This window comes from Neomonachus schauinslandi, chromosome X (genome assembly GCF_002201575.2).
Source record: "Neomonachus schauinslandi chromosome X, ASM220157v2, whole genome shotgun sequence".
Taxonomy (NCBI): domain Eukaryota; kingdom Metazoa; phylum Chordata; class Mammalia; order Carnivora; family Phocidae; genus Neomonachus; species Neomonachus schauinslandi.
Window position 1 is genome coordinate 17,087,816 of NC_058419.1, and position 9,779 is coordinate 17,097,594.

General features: G+C 44.9%; 1 pseudogene; it reads right to left on the bottom strand.

Moving 5' to 3' along the window:
* Positions 1-682: 682 nt before the first annotated feature.
* On the bottom strand, positions 683-7,759 carry LOC110575433 (annotated as a pseudogene).
* Between the last annotated feature and the right edge of the window lie 2,020 nt (positions 7,760-9,779).

Here is a 9,779-nt window from a genome sequence, read left to right on the forward strand (position 1 = left end):
GCCCAAGCTCCCTGGGGTGTGGCAGGAGGGCAGAGGCAGTGAGAAGCACAGGGGAGGGCGCGTAGTGCAAGGAGCCTGACAGGGAGGCCACTGGGTGGTCAGGGCACCAGCCGTCCATGGGGGCTTGGGGGAGACGCATCCAAGGCTGCACCCTGAGCTGCCTATCCTCAGCCCTGACCAAGATGGTGGGGGGGGACACAAGGCTTCTGAGGAAGGGGCCAGAACTGGGGACCCAGAGGCTGGCCCTGCCCTCCTTCAGACAAGAGGAGAGAGTACCCCAGTCACCAGAGGGCGACTGGGGTAGGGTGGAGGACAGACACAGAGCTGGGAGTCCCTGGTCAGCATCGCGGGCCGGAGCAGGGACACTGAGGCTGCATATTTCCTCTGTCATCTCTGCTCACAAGCCCCGAGGACCATGGGGTCACCTCCAGGACTGAGGGCTCACTGGCAGGCTTGTTCCCAAGTCCATGGCCTGGCCCTGGGACTTCCACCTAAATGCTCCTCCAAGAGAGTTCAAAGGACAAAAAGGAGAAAGATTCCCCCAAGTCCTCAGGAACAACACAGAAAAGCTCTGTAATTCCCGGCTGGGGCCTCTCAGTAAGGGGTGAAGCCCTGCCTTCCTGCCATGTGGAGCAGAGAGGGGTGGCAGGTGGAAAGCTCCCCGCACTGGTGGGTGGCCACGTCACTGCATCTTGGTCTTCGGGAGCAGTCCCTGAACTGTTTTGTACAGGAGGTCGAAGTGCTGGGGGCAGCAGGATGGTTTGAGTGAGGTCAGGGGCAAACCTTGCCTCAAGGAAGGCCTGAGGGCCCACCTGTGGGGTCACCTGCTTCTAGGCAGGACGGGGGTGGGCTAGGGGATGCCGAGGACTCACCTGGCCAGGTTGACCCTCCCACAGAGGCCTTGCCTCCCACCTGAGCTCCCGCCTGCTCACTTGGACTGCCATGTAGGCCAGCCTGAGGTAGGCACCAATGCAGATGGCCAGGAGCATGTAGAAAATGGCTGGCTTGACCCTGTAGGCACTCATCACCTGCTTCAGCTGGTCATGGAAGACAAACTTGGGGTCCTGTGTATCGGCTTTGATGTGGTGCTGCTTCCCCTCCTTCAAGTAGTGACTTAGCTAGTGTTCCGGCATGGCGAGGAACGTGCAGGATTTGTCCACCAGCTGGGTGGCCTGAGGCTGGCTGGTGGGCCAGCCCATCGCCAAGTCCAGCTGTTCCTGCTGGATCATCTGCTCCAGGAAGACTGGCATGTCTCAGGGGTTCCCTTCGCGGTCAGGTTGTAAATGACTCGGGTCAGGGCTTCTGCGATGAGCCTCAAGTTGCCGGTCAGAGTTTTAGAATTGACCAGAGACCTTACGTCCATGCTGCTGCTGCACTGGGTGTCACGGGGGCTCTCCAGGTGGGCCAGGGTGAAGGCAGCCAGCCAGAGAATGGTGCAGCGCCCATGCTCCCAGGCCAGGATGTCCTCAGCGGGGTTGATCCTGTGCACCACGGGTTCCTGCAGCTCCGGGACCTGACGGCCACTGTCTCCAGCTCGGGCAGGAAGGCATGCTGCAGCGTCTCCTTGCAAGGTGGCTAGGACGTGTGAAGATATAGGCTGTCCACCTGGACCACGGTGTCAGAGGACAAAGGCCACATTGTACTGAATATGCTGGAATCTGTGTGGTTCACGTTGTCTTCCAATCAGTGCTTGGTCCCCTGGTAGTTGAACTTGCCCTTCCAGAAGCAAAGAACAGAAGGTTGTACACTGCGTGGGTGCACAGGTGGGGTAGAGCCGGGAGAAGGGGCGGGTGAGCCCTAGCAGTACGGAGATGCCGCTCTCGTTGGAGTCCATGCCATGCGACAGCCAAAAGGCTACTCTGAAGGCGTCGCAGTGAGCCACGATGATGATGGCGGTAAGGTCCTCTCCACCCAGCCCCATCAGCCACCAGTCACTCGCAGCCTTGCTGTGGACCCCACTCATGACCATCCGGAAGCTGTTGGCAGTGGCCAGGTGGAGCAGTACTTTGGCAACAGAGACAGAGCCCTGGGAAGCGGAGCTGGCCTGCGTCTGCGTGTAGATGGAGAGCAGGGCCTCATGGTGCACAGCAAAGGACATGGGGTCGATGGTCTGCATGGCCAGCACCTTGGGCCCCATCTCCATGAATTGACGGATGACGTCCTGGGACACAAAGGCCACGGCCTGTGGCAGGACGGTGAGCATGGCACTGGCCGCCTGCTGCAAGGCCTTCTGGTACTGCTCGTAGAAGCGCGGCAGCCGGAAGCACGCAGCCACGGCTCGGCTCCGCACGTCCGCATGGATGCGTGCGCCTGCGCGCTGAGCGCTGTGGTCCCAGTGCCTCGGCAGCTGGGCCGGGTGGGGTCAGGCTCGGCGGATGCCAAGAGGGTAGGCACTGGACCTCTGGCCAGAAGCCCGTGGCTCTCAGGATGGGACCAGACGGTAAGGCTGCCCGGGCGGGTCATCCTGCGGCATGCAGTAAAAACTCGTGCAGTGCGTCGGCTGACGGAACTGACGGGCATGTTCTCCAGCACCTCGCCCGCTTCTCCCAGCATCCTGGGCTGCGGTGGGCTGCACGGGGCGATTCCTGCACACTCACCTCAGTGTGGGTAGCCGCCGGGGCCCCTGTATTCATGTTAAACTCAGTGAAGTTCATACCTGTACTGTGGTTACCTAAGAGAATATTTCTGTTCTAAGAAAATACACCATGAAGTATTTAGGGGTAAAGGGCCAGGATGTATGCAACCTATTTTGAAAAATTCCAGAAAATATTATGTGCATACACACACACACACACACACACGTATCTAAAGAGCCCCACACAAATGCTAAAGCAAATAAGGTAAACTGTTAACAATAGATGTATTTGGTTCAAGGGTATATGAGTATTTATTGTGTTATTCTAACCCTTCCAAAAGTTTCACATTCTTTTCAACAAAACAAAAAGATATTTGGGCTTAACTCAGTAATTTGTCTCAATTTTTTTTTTTTTAAAGATTTTATTTATTTATTTTGAGAGAGAGAATGAGAGAGAGCACATGAGAGGGGGGAGGGTCAGAGGGAGAAGCAGACTCCCTGCCGAGCAGGGAGCCCAATGCGGGACTCGATCCCGGGACTCCAGGATCATGACCTGAGCCGAAGGCAGTCGCTTAACCAACTCAGCCACCCAGGCACCCTTACCTCAAGTTTTTAGTGAAGAGATAGTCATCTGGCCTTTCAGAGGATGTAATTAGGGGATGAGCAGGCAAGTCGCTCACGATAAATTTACACTAGTATATTTCTCTGGCTAAGTCCTTGAATTCCTTCTTTTGCATCATGCTGGGAGATTTCTAGGGTTTCAGCATTTAGTCTAGATTTGTGCTAATCAGATAAGTAAGATAATAGAAGTATATCCTGATGCTCTAGCTAGCAGACATATGGGCAAACTCCAACATCCTTACTGCAGCATCCCAAGTTTCTGGTAACATATAAACTAACAAATTCCTGCAAGTCTTTTGGTATCTTCTATAATGACTTTGCATTTGGGATGGGGGGTGGTGGGGGGTGGGGAGCTGCTTCCTCTGGCTGGAGATGAGATTCTTTTAGCAGAGTCCAGTAAACCCTTGAGTTTCATTCTATACTTTGAAGTGAGAAATGAGGGACATTGTTACACTTTGGTTTTAACTTATCCAATGTTATAAGATGCATCATCTCTACCCCTTAGGTCCTGTCATTTCTTAATGTTCAGAGCAGAAGTTCTGCAGTTCCCAAATCCCCGCCCTCAGGGAGCACGTTGTTCCAGGTGAGCACTGGTCATAACTTACATTGGTCGTTTCATTATAATTATTGATATGATAGATAATTATCTATCCTGCTAGATTTCTGTCTTGGAATACAAACTGGAGCTTCATTGTCTCCTGCCCTATCTTTGCTAGATTACTGGTATGTACTAATTATGAGAAATAGATTTGGAATAAATCTTGCACTTATCCTTGTCAAAGAAATTTAACATAAATTGTTCTGTATTCTCTTTCATCATCAGGTAACCATATGAGATGAGGAGAGAAGCTATTATCTGCATTTTATAGCAAGGAAACTGAGGCACAAAGTGGCTAACGTCCCATATAACTTAATGATGGAACTGGTATTAGAATTTAGGCTTTCTAGGGGTGCCTGTCAGCTCAGTCAGTAGAGCATGCAACTCTTGATTTTGGGGTTGTAAGTTTGAGCCCCATGTTGGGAGTAGAGATTACTTAAAAATAAAATCTTTTTTTCTAAGATTTTATTTATTTATTTGACAGAGATAGAGAGAGAAAGAACAAGCAGGGGGAGTGGCAGGCAGAGGAAGAGGGAGAAGCAGGCTCTCCGCTGAGCAGGAACCTGATGCAGGGCTTGATCCCAGGGCCCTGGGATCATGACCTGAGCTGAAGGCAGACACTTAACTGAGTGAGCCACCCAGGCCCCCCTAAAAATAAAATCTTAAAAAAAATGTAGGTTTTCTCTTCCTCATTTTACTGAAGCATCCCAGGCCCAATGAAAATATTGCCAAGTCTCCTAAAATATTTTGGAAATACTAAATATATACAAAGAATTTTGCAGAGATATCTTTTAACCGATGTGAAATAATCATTAGGATACTAAATATCACAAATGATGTCTCAACACAAACTTAAAAGTTCTCCCTGTCCTGCCAGCTTTCTCTCTCATTGTCTCAGTTTTTGCCAATGATACCATTATTCTTTGCTTGCTCTTCTTCCCCTCAGCTTCCAACTCTGGCTGGCTGCACACCCCACCTAGATTCTGAAGGTAAGGATCACTTTGTCTTAGCATGCATACCTCTTCAGCAGGTGCCTTTCAAGAAAATTCAAGCCTGGGTATCTTCCTTAAGACCCCTTCTGTCCCATGGTAAACACTCCATACTTTTGCCCCACCAAATACTTGAGGTTCAGACTACACCCACTGCAATCCATTGTCTTTGCTCGACAGTCATAGACAACTCCAACCAGTCTTTAAACCTATTATTTTAGGTAAACCTCAATCGCCACTCCTTGGGGCTTCTGAACTTCAAAGGACACATATCAACTGTTGTCCAAACTCTAGAGAATACATATCAAGCTCACAGTAGTTCCCTTGAAGCCCCTTTAATTTAGTCTGAAGATCGTGAGAGTGGGGAGAGAAATGCACAGCATTATGACAATCTTCTAAGTAATCCTCACTTGTTGGTTACCCTTCCTGATCACTCTCTTCTTCTCTTGAATAGACCAGAGGCTAGTAATGGGCTATTTTACAATGCACTAAGCATGTCCTTCATTGGATAAGTTGATATTTCTTTTGAGAATTGCCTTAGTTGGCTATAACAAATTATCCTAGACAAAGTAACTTAAACAACATACATTTCTTTCTCACAGTTCTAAAGGCTGGAATTTGGAAATCATGATACCAGCGTGGTTGGGTTCTGGTTGAGAGCCCTCTTCTTAGTTGTAGATGGCCAACTTCTTGCTGTATCCTCACTTGATAGAAAGAGAACTATCTAGCTCTCTGGTCTCCTCTTATAAGAACGTTAGTCCCATTCATCAGGGCTCCACCTTCATGACCCAATTACTTCCCAAAGGCTCTGTCTCCAAGTACCATCACATTGGGATTAGGGTTTCAGCATATACATTTTCAGGAAACAGAAACATTTAGCTCATAACAGGAATGATGGGTATTTGTCACATATATTTTCCAGCAGCAATTTGGAGACAAATATTCCCATTTTAACACTGTGCTTCACGGATAAGCGATACATTAAAACATAAAAAGACAAGGATCCTGGCTCACATAGCCTAATCTCCTGGAAATCCCAACAGTTTTATGCTGGCTTATAGTGTACATGATAATATGTGATATTGTTATCTACCTAATTCCTAGGAAACAGCCCGAGTTGGTCCAACAACTTTTGGTGCAAAGGAGGAGTAAGTAGTGGAGGCTAAAAGCTCAGATCTAGCTGATGTCAAGAATGGGGGAGTAAGGAACTCTGAGAAACCTCTCCTCCATAAAAGCAATGAGGGGGCGCCTGGGTGGCTCATTCGGTTGGGTGTCTGACTTTTGATTTTGGCTCAAGTCATGACCTCAGGGTCATGAGATCAAGGCCTGTGTCAGGCTCTGTGCTGGGCATGGAGCCTGCTTGAGATTCTTTCTCTCCCCCTCCCTCTCACTCGCTCTTGCTCTCTCTCTCTCTCTAAAAAAGAAAAGGCAATGAATACTAGCCAAAAAATGTAAAAGCAACTTTTCCAGAACTCTAGAAATTAACTAAAAGCTTGCAAAAATTGAGAGAGCATTTCCTCAAGAAAAATGGTTTAATCTTGGTAAGAACAGTGAACTTTGTGTCATTAGAACTTCCCCTATTCCCATACTCTCTCCCCAGCTCTGTGGTAGCCTTGAAAATCAACAGCCCACAATCACAGTGAAAACCAGCACCTTAGCAGCCATGGGAAGGATCAGAATTACAGAGAATATAGACTTTATACTTCCTGACTTAAAAACTTACTGCTAAACCACATTAATCAAGACAGTGTAATGCTGGTCTATATAGATCAATGGAGTAGGATAGAAAGTCCATAAATAAGCCGTCACATCTATGGTCAATTTATTTTCAACAAGAGTGCCATAACCATTCAAGGGGAAAGAGTAGTCTTTTCAAAAAAAATGTGCTGGGACAATTGGATATCCACATGCAAAAGAATGAAGTTAAACCCTTACCTTACACCATATACAAAAAATGAATTCAAAATGGTTCAAAGACCTGAAACTATAAAATTCTTAGAATAAAAATAGGTATAAATCTTCATGATCTAGGTTGGGCAATTTAGGCACTTCTTTTTTTTTTTTTAATATTTTATTTTTAAGCAATCTCTCTATCCAACGTGGGGCTTGAACTCACAATCCTGAGATCAAGAGTTGCATGCTCCATTGACTGAGCCAGCCAGGTGCCCCAATTTAGGCACTTATATATGACACCTAAAGCATGAACAACAAAAGAAAAAATAGATAATTTGGATTTCATTAAAGTTAAAAAATTTATGGGGTGCCTGGGTGGCTCAGTTGGTTAAGCATCTGACTCTTGTGATAAGACAACCCATAGATTAGAAGAAAATATTTGCAAATCACATAGATCATGTCTTGCATACAGAATATATAAGGAACTCTTACAACTCAACAATAAAAGGATACCCCAATTAGAAAATGGACAATAGATTTGAATGTACACTTCCCAAAAGATGATACACGAATGGCTAATAAACACATGAAAAGGTATTCAGCATCATTAATCATTTGGGAAATGCAAATCAAAATAAAATGATACCCACTAGTCTGGCTATAATGGCTAGGAGATATATATTAGGTAGGTAGATAGATAGGCAGACAGACAGACAGACAATAACAAGTGTTGGTGAAATAGGAACACTTACCCATGTTAGTGGTAATGTAATATGGTGCAACCACTGTGGAATACAGTCTGGCAATTCCTGAAATGGTTAAACACAGAGTTATCACAAGATCTAGTAATTCCACTCCTAGGTCTATATCCAAGAGAAATGAAAACTAATATCCACACAAATGCCTGTACACAAATGCTCATAGCATTATTCATAATAGCCAAAAGGTGGAGACAACTCAAATGTCCATCAACTGATAAATGGGCAAATAAAATGTGGTACATTCATACAGTGGAATAGTACTGGGCAATAAAAAGTAACGAGGTACTGATACCTCTACAACATCGATGTACCTGGAAAACATTATGCTGCATGAAAAGAGCCAGTGAGAAAGACCACATATTGTAAATGTCCTTCTGTATGAAGTCCAATAGGGGAAAATCCACGGAGGCACAAGATGCATTAGTGGTTGCCAGTAGCTGGTAGAAAGGAGGAATGGGGAATGACTGATAATGTGTATGGGGTTTCTTTTGGGGTAATGAAAATTTTCTAGAATTTGGGAGTGGTGATGTTTGCACAACCTTGTAAATATGCTAAAAATCACTGAAAAATTGCTTACTACTTCCTTCTAAACAAATATAAACAGATGGTATAATGCTCTAGAGTTCCACTTACCAACTTAAGGCTGAGATATAAATGCAACTCACTTCTTTGGATTTCCAGCAGGAGGCAGAAAGACTGTGTGCCTTGGTGTCTCTTAAAAGTATACTCTTGCCTACAAGTGAAATTCAAAGGGGGTAGTAGATGATGTTTTTTAAGACGATGCTTAAACATTATTTACAAATTTGTCATTCCCCTTCTCCTGTGAGAAAACTGTGTAACTCTCTTTAAAACAAGTTTGTGTCTAAGATGTGTTTAAAAATACCAACTTTTAAAAATGGAAAAGCCTCTTTACAAAGAGCTGCAATTGTTTAAAAACTGTCAGCATCTACATATTTGAGAATTTTCATTGCATGTTAAAAACTGATTCATTCAAAAGAGGTGGAAACAGAAGGCTGAATATATGGGAAAGAAAGAGAGCAGGAGCTTCCTGGTAGAGTCGTGATTTCCTAGGTGCCATATTTGAATTTCACAAAAGTCATTACAGGATCTTAGGCTATTGGCATAAAAGAAGGGCAGCATGATACATCATCCATCTTTCTCCCTTTAATTTTTGATTAGCGTAGACAAAGAAGTAGGTAGAAGGCAGTTATGAAGAAATATGGGCATCCCTGTCGTGGAAAGTGTGCTGTCACCTTTAAAGTAAGGTATAATGAAAGGATTCTGGAAGACCACTCCCTTGGGAGCATCTGAATGATGAGTCATTATAAAGAAAGCAGGAAACAAAAATCAAACACCTTCATCAGATCACGTGTTCTTGTCTATCGTTTGAGTTAACCCCACTATAGAGGCATGGCAGGAAGGCTTTGAGCACAGCCCCATCTGAGACAACCATGGTGAGGGAAGGCCAACAAAGTGCTGAGAAACAGAGAAGTCGACTGGTAAGAAAACCCAAACAGTTTCCTCTTCTTCGACAAAACCCAGATATTTGTGAACCTAGAACACCATTGCAAGTTCTGATTTCTTCACTTGAAAAGGGATTGGATGGAGCTACAGAAAGTCCAGAGAAGAGCATTTTTGAAACTCAGGCAAATAGAGAAGATTGTTATGTGAGGCCATGCTAAATAACTAGCATCATGTATTTTTCAGGCTAGCAAATAAAGGCTGAGAAGTGATATTATTATACACTGTGAAATCCATATGGTGACCATAGGCTTGTTTGTCATCTTTCAGTATTAGAACTTTTCATTCCTTACCTTTCTAACCATATTGTAACATGTATTAATGCTTTGAAACTTGAAATGTGAACTTGAAAGCTCAGGCCTATCCAATGTGTGAGCCACTCTGAAGGCAAACACACTGTTTAGGAGCTCCCAATAACCAGTGGAATCTGGCTTTCCCTGAACCCGGAATATTGGTCAGGGTTCTCCAGAGAAATGGAACCAATAGTGTGTATGTATATACATGAATATGATATGTATGGATTTGTCAGCCTCCATAATTATATGAACCAGTTCCTTATAATATGTCTCTTTATATATATTTATATTTGTTATAAAACATATATATTTATTATATAACAAATTTTATAAATATATATAAAGAGACATTTTATAAGGAATTGGTTCATATGATTATGGAGGTGGACAAGTCCCAAGATCTGCAGGGTGAGTTGGCAAGCTGAAGACTTGGGAAAGCTGATGGTATAGTTCCACACTGAAGATTGGCTTGAGATCCAGAGAGAGCTAATGTTTCTGTTCTAGAATAAAGGCAGGAAAAAGCTG